At 41.3% G+C, this 15,499-nt stretch overlaps 1 protein-coding gene across 3 annotated transcripts in view; it reads right to left on the bottom strand.

The window, feature by feature from the left end:
• The window catches only part of LOC121562204 (FXYD domain-containing ion transport regulator 6), a 28,465-nt gene extending 15,669 nt beyond the window's left edge, over nucleotides 1-12,796 (bottom strand). The window contains exon 1 of one of the 3 annotated variants that reach the window (XM_041874548.2): nucleotides 11,680-12,796. The gene's annotated coding sequence lies outside the window, so the exon portion shown is untranslated. The remainder of the gene's footprint in view (nucleotides 1-11,679) is intronic. The other 2 variants (XM_041874554.2, XM_041874552.2) reach the window with 2 other exon arrangements.
• Between the last annotated feature and the right edge of the window lie 2,703 nt (nucleotides 12,797-15,499).

Consider the following 15,499-nt stretch of genomic DNA (forward strand, 5'->3'; position numbering starts at 1 on the left):
ATCGGAGATAGGGTCTGGTTGGCCACACGGGATCTTCCGTTACGGACTGAGTCTAGGAAGTTGTTACCAAGTTCATTGGTCCGTTTGTGGTGGAGAAGGTGATCAATCCGGTGGCAGTTCGACTCAAACTCCCGAGGACGCTCAGAGTCCATCCCACCTTTCATGTCTCCTGCCTCAAGCCTGTTTTCCTCAGTCCTCTGTTGCCTCCTCCGCCTCCTCCTCCTCCTCCTCGGATGATCGGAGGTGGTCCTGCCTACACGGTGCGTCGCATCATGGATTCCAGACGGCGGGGCCGGGGTTTCCAGTATCTCGTGGACTGGGAGGGGTATGGTCCTGAAGAGAGGAGTTGGATTCCGCGGCGACAGGTCCTAGATGCTGACCTCATCAGTGACTTCTACCGCCTCCATCCTGGCGCTCCGGGAGTCCGCCCGGTGGCGTTCGTCGGAGGGGGGTACTGTAACGATCCCGGCAGTCTGAGTCGGGTCCTGTCTGGTGACTAGTTTTTCTGTTCGTGATCTCCAGTTTCCCGAGGGTTCGGGAACGCTCCGGGGAGCTCTCTTGATTTCCGCACCTGCATCCCATCAGCAATCTGCACACCTGGTCCTGATCATCACCCTTCTTAGGCTCTGGCCTAACATCCATTCCCTGCCGGATCGTTAGCCATGAACAGTAGGTTTACCAGAGTATCAGTCTTAGAGCCTAGCGTTAGTTTTGTTGTTTTTGCACCTTGTTGGTTTGTTGCTTACTTACCCCCGTTTTGTTCCATCTGCAGTCACCCGTCCGGAACCTTCATCCAACCTCTGCCTGGTGGTCGGCGGCTGCCGACCCAGGATGGGATCAACCACTGCACCCCCAACAACTAATCAACGCCGCCCGCTCTGTTCCCTGGATTATTCAGCATCACTCTTGAATTTGTAATAAACACTCACCTTCGTTTCAACTTACCTTGTCCTGGTCTGCTTCTGGGTTCTGGCTTAGCAACTCGTGACACCTGTTGATGTTGTCTCACCACAGTCCAGAGGGCAGACATGTCTCTCTCTACCTGCAGCTCTCCAGGTCTAGTTAAGGGGGTGTTGTTGTGCTGGACTGTTGTCTGGGTCTGTGCTGACTGGAGTGTGTTCACCTGCTGTTCCAGCTCCACCTGCCTTACCTCCAGCTGGGTGAATTTATCCTTCATTTCAATGAGGGAGTAGTACTCTGTGCTGGGAAGTTGACTTTCTGCTTGGGGTTGCTCTGTGGGGTTATTTAATGAAGAGGTCTGGTCTGACCCGCTCGGGGTAGGGGTATCTTTCTCAAGGGAGAGCTTCTCCTGCTGAGCTATTTCTTTGATTAGGTGAAAGTCCAGCTGGAACTGTTTGGTGTTGCCTTGAACCAAAACGGTTCCAGATTTATAGAGATTAATATTAGACGACTCAGAGTCCTCGTTGTCCAGTATCCTGAGTTTCCACCCGTCGCTAACACCCCCCCTCTTAACAGAGGGGTAGTGTGCTAGTATAGCACTGTGCCATGCCAGGGGATGGTCTGTGTGGAAGATAAGGTTGCTTATGTTCCCATTTTTATACAAATCAGCAAAAAGTGTCTCCTGCTTCCCCAAAAGAAGTTTCAATTTGTACTCTTTTCGTGTCTTGTCGTTTTTTACATTCAGAGGGTACTGTATTTTAATGACCTCTGAACAGTGGGGGGGTGCTTCTAAGGCCTCTCCGTTTGGTTGGGGTAGACTGTACGACTCTCCTGCCATTGTTGGGCTCAGGGGCTTTGACACCTCTCACTTCACACGTCAGTGCTAATTGAAATTGTATCTCTTTGTCAAGTAAGCTTAAGCTTGGTGGCCTTAGCATTCAGTCCTTATAAAATAAAATATATCATTGTAATGTATTTTTCTTCTTGGTTTTTGAAAGTGAAAAATAGCTTCATACTAAACATTACTCACTCAGTTCCAGGTTGGATGGCGTTTTCAGGTTTCTGTTTGTTTGCCAGAGCATTTGCTGTATAGTTTGAGAATAGTAATCCTTGGTAGTAGAAAACTTTCCAGGTAATTCCGTCCAAAATCAGGTTGTAGGTTTGGAGTTTTGGTTTGGAATGAAGGTTATGTTGTGGAGGGTAGCATCCTTTCTTATAATACTACAGTAGATTACTTGGATTCAGGCTTTTTATGGAAAGAAACTTGCCCTCTAGGCAGAGAGATGACAACAATCCCTCCATTACTTTTCCTCTCCTCTCCTAGCTTTTCCCCACTTCCCATGAAGCATATCCTTTATTGATACCACCATGCAGATTGTGGGGGCATAGTCGCTTAGCATCACAGTCCAGATGCTGTTTGTGTGCAGTGTTCAGCATCAAACTCCCTTAAAGACCTTGCCCTTGAAACAGCTTTAGGTAGTGAGCCCAGCCCCATGGCCACAGGTTAACGTTTTTTTAGATGAATCATGTTCTGGAGGAAGGTAATTTTCTCAATGATAGGGCACTTGATAGTAATTGAGCAACAAATGGCCTAATGAACTGGGAGAGAGAGCCCTCACAGCACACATTATGTTGTCATGTTGAATCCAGAAAATTATTCACAGAGCTACACATTTTACATGTCATTCATGGCATTAAGAACATTGCATGTAAAAGCCAAACTGACCTCTAAGTCTAGTACAGTAGGTACATAATTATGTGGATTCATTTTAGTCCGTAAAATGGCTGCATATTTTACCTGGTTGCATGTTAAAAATCAAATCCAAATCAAATCAAATGTATTGGTCACATACGTGTTTAGCAGATGTTATTGTGGGTGTAGCGAAATGCTTGTGCTTCTAGCTCCGACAATGCAGTAATATCTAACAAGTAATATCTAACAATTTCACAACATATACCCAATACACACAAATCTAAGTAAGGAATGAATTAAGAATATATACATATATGGACCAGCGATGTCAGAGCGGCATGGACTATACAGTAGAATGTTATCACTATTCTACCTGGTTACAGTATGTGTGCTTTATTTGCCTGCTGTTTTCTATATCCAAACAGGTTCTGGGTTATGACTGGGACCATAGCACTCAACCACCAGTCATACTATGGAGCAGACATAAGTGGGTTGTTATGTCTGGCTCTGTGATGTTGCGTCTACTCCCACCACCCTCCCTAGCTGCGCTAAGTAGAAAAATGTTGTATTCATTATCCTTTCATTCAGTCAGTCACCACCCATCCTGACCCTATAGCCCTGGGCTATTCATTAGAAGGAGATACACAGGCAGGGAGGAAGTCTACAGTGTGGATGATGATGTGTTGTGAAGGCTAATAGACATCTACAGATGTGGCCAGAGGTCTTCTCAGAGAGAGGAACGGGTTAATCTGCTTGGTGATTGAGGCGTAACAGCTGCTACAACCTCAATAAAGAAGTTCCTGACACCATGAAGCTCCGCTCTGTGACTTTTGACCTTTAACTTTACATCCTCTGGTTGTTCAACAGAGCATTCTTATCCTCTTCCTTATTCAATCATCATATCCTGTCCTTTTTACCCATCTGGTGTATATATATAGAGAGAGAGAGACAGGAATAGATGTATGGATGGATAGATGGAGGCATAGAGATATAAAGCGAGGGAGAGGAAGAGAGGAGCCCACTTAGAACTCTTACACATAGCTACCTTGTTAATGGTACTGATAACGCTTTAACACAGCGAGTGTAAAGGCTAAAGGCTAAGTGACACCTTGGATGACCTCTATGGGGATTAGATAGCCTTATCAAAGCTCCATACTTCTACTACTAGTCTACACTACAGTGCATTCAGAAAGTATTTTCCACATTTTGTGACGTTACAGCCTTGTTCTAAAATGGATTAAATTGTTTTTTTTCCCTCATCAATCTACACACAATACCCCATAATGACAAAGCAAAAACAGGTTTTTAGAATATTTGCAAATGTATAATAAATTGAAAACTGAAATGTAACATTTACATAAGTATTCAGACCCTCTGCTCAGTACTTTGTTGAAGCGCCTATGCCAGCGGTTACAGCCTCGAGTCTTCTTGGGTAATGGTTTCTCCCATTATTTTCTGCAGATCCTTTCAAGCTCTGTCAGGTTGGATGGGGAGCGTCGCTGCACAGCTATTTTCAAGTCTCTCCAGAGATGTTCGATCTGGTTCAAGTCCAGGCTCTGCACTGGTGCCTCCCACTCCTCTTTCTATTCTGGTTAGAGCCAGTTTGCGCTGTTCTGTGAAGGGAGTAGTACACAGCATTGTACGAGGTCTTCAGTTTCTTGGCAATTTCTCGCGTGGAATAGCCTTCATTTTTCAGAACAAGAATAGACTGACGAGTTTCAGAAGAAAGTTATTTGTTTCTGGCCATTTGAGCCTGTAATCAAAACCACAATTGCTGATGCTCCAGATACTCAACTAGTCTCAAGAAGCACAACAGTTTTCAGCTGTGCTAACATAATTGCAAAAGGGTTTTCTAATGATCAATTACTTTTAAAATGATACACTTGGATTAGCAAACACAACGTGCCATTGGAACACAGAACTGATGGTTGCTGATAATGGGCCTCTGTACGCCTATGTAGATATTCCATTAAAAATCAGCCGTTTCCAGCTACAATAGCCATTTACAACATTAACAATGTCTACACTGTATTTCTGATCAATTTGACGTTTTTTTAATGGACCAAAAAATTGCTTCGAAAACAAGGGAATTTCTAAGTGACCCCAAACCTTTGAACGGTAGCGTATATCTCGTTTTTTTTTATGTTTTCTCTAAAACTTTGTTGCACAATTCAAGGTCAGATACACTGCATTTCAAACAGTCAGCAATAATCGAATGAATTCGGGATTTTGAAATTATACTTAGGCTACATTTTCCAGAATCAATATTCATTGATACTACCATTTTAGTAGTCTGCTCTGCGCGCAATTTGAGGAGTTGAGACAAAAAGGGTATTGTTAGAAAGGTTAACTTCTCTATTACAGTAAAATAATGTCTCAATGTGTTTCGGTGTCCATATGACCGATTCTGTTGGACCAAACCACAAATGCAAATAACAAGTTGAAACTGCTTGTCAGAGAGGAATAAGTGATCTCTCATCTTTGTTGTTGTGAGTGGAAAGGGGAGGGGCTTGGTGTGTGTGTGTACATGGGAAGCGGACATGAAAACACATGAAAAATAGAAACCGTGATTCTTGCGATACAGGCATTTGGAATTGCGTTAAAAACATACATTCAACTTAATTGAATTAATTCTATAGATCGCCTAGCCCTAACTGACAGAGTGAGGAATGACCTGCTGTCTACTGTCTAACGACCAGGACTAGAGGGCAAGAAAAACACAATGTTAATAGTCTGAAATTCCACGCAGTGGAAAATTGCAATGCAACCAGTTCAACCTCTCAGATCAGAGGTTGCCAAGTTGGCCGTATCGCTCAGAATCCCATGGGGAAGCTGCTGTTGGGGAGTGGCACTGCCAGCCAGGCCAGTGCTAGTGACACAGACACTGAAGTTCACCTCCCTCGCTAGAAATGAGAAGTGTCACCCGATGCACTACCCTCTATGCCTCTCCTTAACCCACTTTTGTCACCCCATTGTTTGTCAGTGCCGCGTTTCAGTCCCATGGTGCTTGCCTTTGTCTGAGAGAGAAGGGGAAGGGCAGGCAGAAACTGAGGCAGAAGCAGCGGTATCCTCGGGTGACGTCGGTGTACACATCTACAGAAGCAACAAACCCAGGGAGGGAGCTATGACTCAAGCCCAAGACATGAATGATGAATTATGCATATGGGAAAAGACAGACAGGGAGGGAAAAACATTGAAATACACACTGTGGAAATGCTGTCGTGTGTTGTGACCTGTTGTTTATCTTCCTTCTCTGTGTGAGTGTGAATCTTTTCACACATGAATGCTCACACCTTTGTTTGCGAGTGTCTAGGACATGATCAAACCTACACTCTTAGAAAAAAGAGTTTGAAGTCAGTGACTCTTATTCCAAAGCATACATAATTTTAGACCTTGATGAAAAAGTAATGTATGTCAACTAGGCAAATGAGAAAGCAAAAAATATGTAGAGAGTTTCACTTACTGCCTAGTCCACAAGGGCCCAAAACTGTAAACCTCAAATAAAATAAAATAAATAACACTAAATAGATTCTACTAATTAGATTTTACATTTCTACATGGAACTAAAAAGGGTTCTACCTGGAACCAAAAGGGTTCTACCTGGAACCAAAATGGTTCTTCAAAGGGTTCTCCTATGGGGACAGGCGAAGAACCCTTTTAGGTTCTACATAGCACCTTTTTTTAAGAGTGTAGATATGGTTGTGTGAAATGATATCTGGGAGCGTTGTGATCTGATCTGATTGCTGGAGCTTGTTTTCTCTCTTGATCTTACCCATTATGGATATTTCTGTGTCAATTTGACACTGATCACTATCTCTCTGGGACACCCAGGCTCATGTAAAAGCTCCCATACTTAGGTGTTTGGAAGGTAGGGCAGGTGTTGATTGGCGTTTGGAGAGTTGAGAATGAGAATCTATCTACCCCATCTCTCTGTCTTACTGACTCTGGGAACAAAAACAGCTGCTCTTACCTGAGACAAACCCCTCTATTACTGACAATATGATTTTAGAGTACCTCTCTGCTGATGAAAGATACATGTAACTGCGAAAATAAAGGAAACACCAACATAAAGTACCACGAGCCGCCAGAACAGCTTCAATGCGCGTTGGTATAGATTCTACAAGTGTCTGGAACTCTATTGGAGGGATGCGACACCATTCTTCCACGAGAAATTCCATCATTTGGTGTTTTGCTGATGGTGGTGGAAAACACTGTCTCAGGCTCCAGAATCTCCCATAAGTGTTAAATTGGGTTGAGATCTGGTGACAGACGGCCATGGCATATGGTTTACATTGTTTTCATGCTCATCAAACCATTCAGTGACCACTCATTCCCTGTGAATGGGGAAGGCATTGTAATCCTATGGGAGCATTATCATCCTGGAAGAGACCCCCATCTGGATAGAAATGGTTCACCATAGGTTGAAGGTGATCACCCAGAATGGCTGTGTATTTATTGGCGTTTACCTTGGCCTTCTAAGGGGTTGAGTGGACCTAAACCATGCCAGGAAAAAGCACCCCACACCATAACAGAGCTGCCAGAACCCTCATTTACTCAAGTGTTTCCTTTATTTTGGCAGTTACCTGTAGCTCTCCACAATGCAGCTGCCTCTGATTAGCTCTCAGGTGTGTGTGTGTGTGTGTGTGTGTGTGTGTGTGTGTGTGTGCATGCGTGCCTCATCTGTCGCTTTACTACAACTTGTTCATTCTCATGATCTGATCCAGAGTTATTATAATAGAACCCAAACAGAACAAGCAAATTATGAGTTAGGGCAAAATACAGGTCAAGATCCTTTCTGGAGCAAGACCCATGGCTTATGGCTTATCTCATAATGATGGTAAATCTCCATGACAACAAGACATTGGACGTGCCTCCTGTCATGGTGCCGGGTATTGCTATGGCAACTGTTTCCATCAGGTGACTACTATTAGAAGTACCAACCAAATACTGTCGGTGAGGGATCTATGCCGAGGGGAGGAGGTGGGCTTGAGATGGTATCATCAAGAAACACTTTAGTACGTGAGGAGAGGAGAAAGGGGTGGGGCACAGTGATGTGATTCAAATGTTAATTAATGCGTGTTCGCGCTCATGATATGCCTTTATACAACAGGGTCGTTCAATTATAAGAGTGCCTTTTCATATTTTAAGTAGAAATTGTGCACCAATATTTAATTTGACAAATCTATTATATTAAGTGCCCTTGAATTAATGTAGACCACATGGAAAATCCTATAAATCTGATTTAAATATGGGGAAAAATACTTGCTAAAGTGCCAAAATTCAGCATTTTGACTTGTCAGTTGGTGCAGCCTCTGTGACTTCTAGGAAGATTTTAACCCACTTAACTCCAACATTTCTCCCAGTTTTCCCCATCATTGTAAAACCCTAGTTATTTTGTTGCTTTGACAGTCATTTTTGAAGATGATAATTTACTTAATTTGATTAGTGATTTATCCAATCTCATGAAATGTCTGTCCCTTATTTTAAGATCAGCCCTGCTACGTGAACTGAACTCTCGTTTTAATATGGTGAAACTATTTCTTTTTAAAATATTTTTTCAAAAGAAACATTGAACATCTAATAGTCAAATCATAGTGTTAAAGCAGATGAGCTGGTTCTACTCCTTTTAGCCATTTTCTGGTGTTTTGTGGTGGAAAACGAAGCTGGTCAACCATAACAAATTAAGCCTGTTACCCAGAAAGACCAGCTATAAATGAACGTTTTTGTGAAGCTTGCATTCAATTGCCCCTCCCTGTTGCACACACGCTTCCATTCCCCCTGTCACAAAGGGATGTATGGCTTATTTAAGATGAAATCACCAACCCTGTTACAGTAAACCCTTATATGTTCCTTTATTTTGCACTCAATAGGCACTTACTATAGTCATTTTTCAATTGAACCTCTTGAGATGCTAAAACGTGTTTTTTATTAAGTCGATCGTGTTGTTTATGAAAGAATGTTAAAATAAAGGTGAAATAAACATTTTGGGGGACTAAGTTACACTACCCTAAAAGGTACTCATTATGTGGAACGACCCAACAGTTCATGACAACCAGATTAGCACAAGTGCCTCAGTTTTATAATTGTAGCCTACCTACCACATAAGCTATCCATCATTCACGGATAAGCATCAGTTGTCAGAGCAGCTTACCGATCACTGCACCTGTACACAGCCCATCTGTAATTAGCCCACCCAACTACCTCATCCCCATATTGATTGTTATTTACATTGTTATTTATTTTGCTCATTTGCACCACAATATCTCTATTTGCACATCATCTTCTGCACATCTATCACTCCAGTATTAATACTAAATTATAATTGTAATTATTTTGCACTACGGCCTATTTATTGCCTTACCTCCATAACTTACTACATTTGCACACACTGTATATAGATTTTCTATTGTGTTATTGACTGTACGTTTTGTGTATTCCATATGTAACTCTGTGTTGTTGTTGTTTTTTCCGCACTGCTTTCCTTTATCTTGGCCAGGTCGCAGTTGTAAATGAGAACTTGTTTTCAACTGGCTTACCTGGTTAAATAAAGGTGAAATAAATAAATTAAATAAGCTTTTTTCGCACACCCGACCACTGTCACTGCCCAAATGAAGACAGGGCGGGACGATAACCCCTCCGAAAAATTGTATCAGTTGAAATAGCATTGCCTATAGCGTGTCTCTGGTGTTACCTACAGTGGCTTGCGAAAGTATTCACCCCCCTTGGAATTTTTCCTATTTTGTTGCCTTACAACCTGGAATTAAAATGGATTTTGGGGGGGGGGGTTGTATCATTTGATTTACATAACATGCCTACCACTTTGCAGATGCAAAATATGTTTTCTTGTGAAACAAACAAGAAATAAGACAAGAAAAAAGAGAAAACCTGAGCGTGCATAACTATTCACCCCCCCCAAAGTCAATACTTTGTAGAACCACCTTTTGCAGCATTTACAGCTGCAAGTATTTCGGGGAATGTCTCTATAAGCTTGGCACATCTAGCCACTGGGATTTTTGCCCAATCTTCAAGGCAAAACTGCTCCAGCTCCTTCAAGTTGGATGGGTTCCACTGTTGTACAGCAATCTTTAAGTCATACCACAGATTCTAAATTGGATTGAGGTCTGGGCTTTGACTAGGCCATTCCAAGACATTTAAATATTTCCCCTTAAACCACTTGAGTGTTGCTTTAGCAGTATGCTTAGGGTCATTGTCCTGCTGGAAGGTGAACCTCCATCCCAGTCTCAAATCTCTGGAAGACTGAAACAGGTTTACCTCAAGAATTTCCCTTTATTTAGCGCCATCCATCATTCCTTCAATTCTGACCAGTTTCCCAGTCCCTGCCGATGAAAAACATCCCCACACCATGATGCTGCCACCACCATGCTTCACTGTGGGGATGGTGTGACGGGGTGATGAGAGGTGTTGGGTTTGCGCCAGACGTAGCACTTTCCTTGATGGCCATAAAGCTCAATTTTAGTCTCATCTGACCTTAGTACCTTCTTCCATGTTTGGGGAGTCTCCCACATGCCTTTTGGCGAACAACAAATGTGTTTGCTTATTTTTTTCTTTAAGCAATGGCTTTTTTTCTGGCTACTTTTCCGTAAAGCCCAGCTCTGTGGAGTGTACTGCTTAAAGTGGTCCTATGGCCAGATACTCCAATCTCCGCTGTGGAGCTTTGCAGCTCCTTCAGGGTAATCTTTGGTCTCTTTGTTGCTTCTGATTAATGCCCTCCTTGCCTGGTCCCTGAGTTTTGGTGGGCGGCCCTCTCTTGGCAGGTTTGTTGTGGTGCCATATTCTTTCAATTTTTTAAAATAATGGATTTAAATGGTGCGCCATGGGATGTTCAAAGTTTGGGATATTTTTTTATAACCCAACCCTGATCTGTACTTCTCTACAACTTTGTCCCTGACCTGTTTGGAGAGCTCCTTGGTCTTCATGGTGCCGCTTGCTTGGTGGTGCCGCTTGCTTAGTGGTGTTGCAGACTCTGGGGCCTTTCAGAACAGGTTTATATATACTGAGATCATGTGACACTTAGATTGCACACAGGTGGACTTTATTTAACTAATGATGTGACATCTGAAGGTAATTGGTTACACCAGATCTTATTTAGGGGATTCATAGCAAAGGGGGTGAATACATATGCATGCACCACTTTTCCATGATTTATTTTTTAGAATTTTCTTAAATAAGTTATTTTTTTTTTCATTTCACCTTACCAATTTGGACTATTTTGTGTATTTCCATTACATGAAATCCAAGTAAAAATCAATTTAAATTACAGGTTGTAATGCAACAAAATAGGAAAAACGCCAAGGGGGATGAATAATTTTGCAAGGCACTGTACATTACGAAATAGCCATAATTTGCATAACTGTGCATGTGTTTTAGAATATGCATAGCCGAGAGTCTGCCACTATTTCCGATCCTAACCTGTGGCTTTACCACCAGACTTGCCAATATTGTGGAAGACTGAGGAGTATTCAAGTGCTTCAAATAATTCGTTCTACATACCATTTAGACTAGGACTAACTATACAAACGGTTGCATGTTTTGTGTCTGATCTGCACGAGACGATTTGGCTGATCTAACATCATACACTGCCACTGTGAAAAGGACACACCCTCATGGCATAGAATAGATGGCATTCAAAAACAACGCTCGACACCACACAGTTTAGGCCTATTTGAAAATAGATTATGCTTGTACAGACGTTATTTTTGCAAAATAAAATGCAATGCAATGAGTGATTTTTATTTTATTTCTATATCCATCATGCAACTTATATTAGGCATGCATAGGCATATACAAATTGAGACAAGTTGAAGTTCTCAATAAATGATTCACATCAATATTTCAGGAAATTAAATGTTGCCTATATTATTGATTAGCCAATACATCCCTCACAATAACACCCACGTAAAAAAACAACAACGTGTTATTATCCCCCTAGCACTCGTTTGACCAGAAACCAGATTCCAACATTTTTGCTCCAACTAGGCAGACAATAACACACTGTAGATATGAGAACGCACACACCCCTTTTGCATTATGTCGAAAAACAAAACATGCCCAATTGATCTTCTTACCTCTTTCTAGTATCTTGACGTTGAACTACAAATTGATTGACCCCAATCCAAATCAACGACAATGATCAGCTTCTTCTCTCAAAGCGTTATTGTTCAAATTTGTATAACCTGTGCCTTCACACTGTTCAGTTGCAGTCCACGAAGGGTTCTTGATGGAGTTGCGCTCTTAGAATGCAAATCGTAAAAATAGTTTGCCAATGTCTTTGTTGGAGAATCTCAATGTTTCTTTTGTTTTTACTGATTCCAAAACGTCTCTGGATGTCTGTCACTTTCTGTCTGTCTGTCTCTCACTCTCTCTGCCTCACACACGACCACTGTTCATGTTCGTGAGCGTCTAGCCATCTATCCACAGCTTTGCCCGCGTCTCCCAGTTGGTGAATGGGGTACCCGACCGGTTACAAATATACACTGATTGTATTTTAGATGTAGGCTACAGTGTATTCTGTGTTAAACCATCAATATTGGGAGACTGGAGAGAGAGATTAACATTAGGGAGCATTCGAAATGTACACAATTGTTACCTGGAGGAAAATGGGGGAGGGTCATGTTTTTTCAATTTCAGTCAGGGGGAGGGCTTAGTATTATTATTATTTTTGTCCAGGGGAGGGTCATGTGATTTGTAATAGATTAAATGTCATATTGTTCAGGGTTTGAGAATTAGTTGCTTATTATAGTATCTAGATGTGTGCCCGATGATGTGTGCATCCTTGATTCTCTGATGGGCATGCAATATCAAGTGCGCCAAGTGTGGTCTTAATAAAATGATCCATAGCCTTTACGAAGAGCATGCTCGGAGAAGCACAGGGCAAAGTTATATTTCTAAGAAAATGTACTTCCTGAGTTTTTGCGCTCTTGGGATGGTGTATATAAAACGAGGCTACACTGCATTACACATCGCAATGAATAGGCCTTCCCAATAATGAGCCCCAGCCTGCCCTGCTCTTGCTGATGGAACAACAAGCTCTCACAGTTTCACGTCAGACTTGGACGTTCATCCATGTTTCTCAAACTTCAAATTTGGAAGTTGTTCAAACTGGACATTTCAAAGTGATAAAGGTTAACTTTAGATATTAACTCCAACATATTAAGGTTAGGCATTAACCCCTGAATGGTTAAAGTAAGGGTTAATTTATTTATTTATGATTATTTTTAGTCATTTAGCAGACGCTCTTATCCAGAGCGACTTACAGGAGCAATTAGGGTTAAGTGCCTTGCTTAAGGGCACATCGACAGATTTTTCACCTAGTCGGCTCAGGGATTAGAACCAGCGACCTTTCAGTTACTGGCACAACGCTCTTAACCACTAAGATACCTGCCGCCCCTAATCATTAATTTACATGGATTGTGAGATTAAAACACCCGTTGTATTCGGCGCATGTGACAAGTAAAATTTGATTTGATTTGTAGAACACCCTGAGAAAGTGAACATCAATAAAGGCTTATTGCTAGTTCGATAATATTATACAGTGTAATTTTAGACCAGTACAGTTTTCCCTTTCACTGATCAATATGTTTGTATCGAAGAGTAATACACCATGTTATTGATATGTTAAAGATTGGGTGCTGTGCTGTGGCACTTCAGGGGGTGATTTGTCCAAAAAATTATAAATCCTGTTCAGTTTGAGAAGGAGAGCGTGAAGAAGAGGAGGACTCGCGGTAAGTTTTCTACTGCTCTAATTGATTTTGATAAAAACAATGTTTCGTTGCCCATAATGAAGCTATTTATCAGCGTTATTGACCTCACAATAAGCCATATTCAAGTAATTTACATAACTTACATTACTATGAAGCAGCAGCCACGGAAATGGACAGCGCATGGGTGCTGAAAGTAGGCTAATTAATTTCAACAGTCTTCATTTTAATTTGACTTTAGGCTACTAAGTAGAGGGCTTTGTGTTGGAGCCTATTTCTTCCTATTCAAGAAATAAGAGGTAGGCCTACCTGTTTGACAGACAAAATTATAGTCTACTATCCATAGATTTTGATTTTGTCAGCCAAATTACTTCAGTCACCATGCACTCCTTAAATATCTCAGTGTCAGTGAAGATCTTGGTGTAAATTAAAACCAGGGCTCGAATTGAGGGGGTATGTGAGGGTAATTTGGCTTTTGTTAAAGAATATGGCTAAAGGCATATCCATTTTAGTTTAAGACTTAAAATAATAAAACATACTTAGAATTAAATGATAATGAAACGAAAAATGCCTTACTAGGCTTTATACAAGGAGTGGGTCTAATCCTGAATGCTGATTGGTTAAAACCGCAACAGCGGAGAGTCGGGACGAGACAGACAGGCAGGCAGCGTTCCCCAGCCAGTCAAAATCATGAATCAGCTGGCATAGTTTTTATGGATACAAAAAAAATTAAATTGAAAAAGGTCAAACGAAACGAAGTGCAGCTAGTTTGCAGTCTTTCCAGCTCCAGTTTGAAGTGATTGTGTTAGCTGTGTTGTTGGCTAGCTCCTCTGAACAACAGTGTCCTGACGAGTGAGCAAATGTTCTATGCCAGGCGAAATCGCGCCTCATTAGCTCATTGTTAAGGATGTATCCAAATAAATGTCACTAGAAAACAGCTTAAACAAATGCAAATGCAGCTACTTTGCTGTTATTCTGGCTGCACTTTTTGACGTGACTGTAAATTACACGTAGTTGGCTAGCTAGCAAGCAAGGGATAAGAACGTTGCCAGCCAATATGGCAATGGAACATTTACAACTAATGACTGGATAGCGTCCATAGATACATAACAAAAGATTGAACGACTGGTTCGCGTCTCTGGCAACCGGATCATGCGGTGAGCTATGCATGCCTTGTTCGTTCATTTAGCCTAGCAGATGCTCATATATTCCCATGCCACAGTCAACACAAATCTACTCTGTAACAACAATATCATTGAATACATTTGAAAATGAAAGATTCCCAAATGTTAAAAAGTTACAAGTGCATATAGGCCTACCTGATGATATGTGGCTGCTGTGTTAAACAACAAATGATTTTTTCTTGAATTCATTGATGATCAGATACTTCAGTTGTAACTGGTTCTACATTCTCTGCTACCCAATTTATGTTTTAATCATTATTTTGGGTATGGGGAGGGTCACTTTTTTTTTTTTTTCAAGCGTTCAGGGAGGGTCAGGTAAAAATATATTTTACTGAAGGGAGGGCCATCCATTTTAATTTGAGTGGTCTGATCTTCTTAGGTATCCCTCATTATAAACAACGTACAGTCCCTTATACAGAACATTTGTATTACATCCGGTTATGCAAACCTAGAGCGTAATCGGTGTTAACATGCTTGAAGGGAGTGTGATCAAGACAAAACACATCCTTTCCACTATTATCACACTGATTTAGGTCAAGTTATGGCATGGCACTAAGAGGTGATATCTACCTTAGTCAACAAGAAGAATGAGACAAGAAAGTAGGGACAGACGATTAAAGTAGTTATACTCCTTTCTTTCCTATGAGTTTCACATAATTAACACTGAATCATTTCTGGAGATGCATCACAAAGCACATTGCATCTCTACATTCCTTATAGATGCAACAGAATTAAGCATGAAGTCTCCCACAAAATATATTTTTTTTTATTATTTTTTTTTTAAACATAGGAGAGATGGGAGGCATGAGTGGATATGAGGGGTGCATAGACTTAGAAAAGAGAAAGGCCATCCATCTTAGAACCTACTATCTCAGGTAAATATCATAAATATACTTACCGTAAGATAGAAAAACAGATAGGATTTAAAATCATTCAAACACAACACTGGAATCAGTGCACATAATGGATTGGTCTAGATTAACATATTATACATAATGTAGCAG

The sequence above is a fragment of the Coregonus clupeaformis genome, chromosome 5 (assembly GCF_020615455.1).
Source record: "Coregonus clupeaformis isolate EN_2021a chromosome 5, ASM2061545v1, whole genome shotgun sequence".
NCBI lineage: Eukaryota > Metazoa > Chordata > Actinopteri > Salmoniformes > Salmonidae > Coregonus > Coregonus clupeaformis.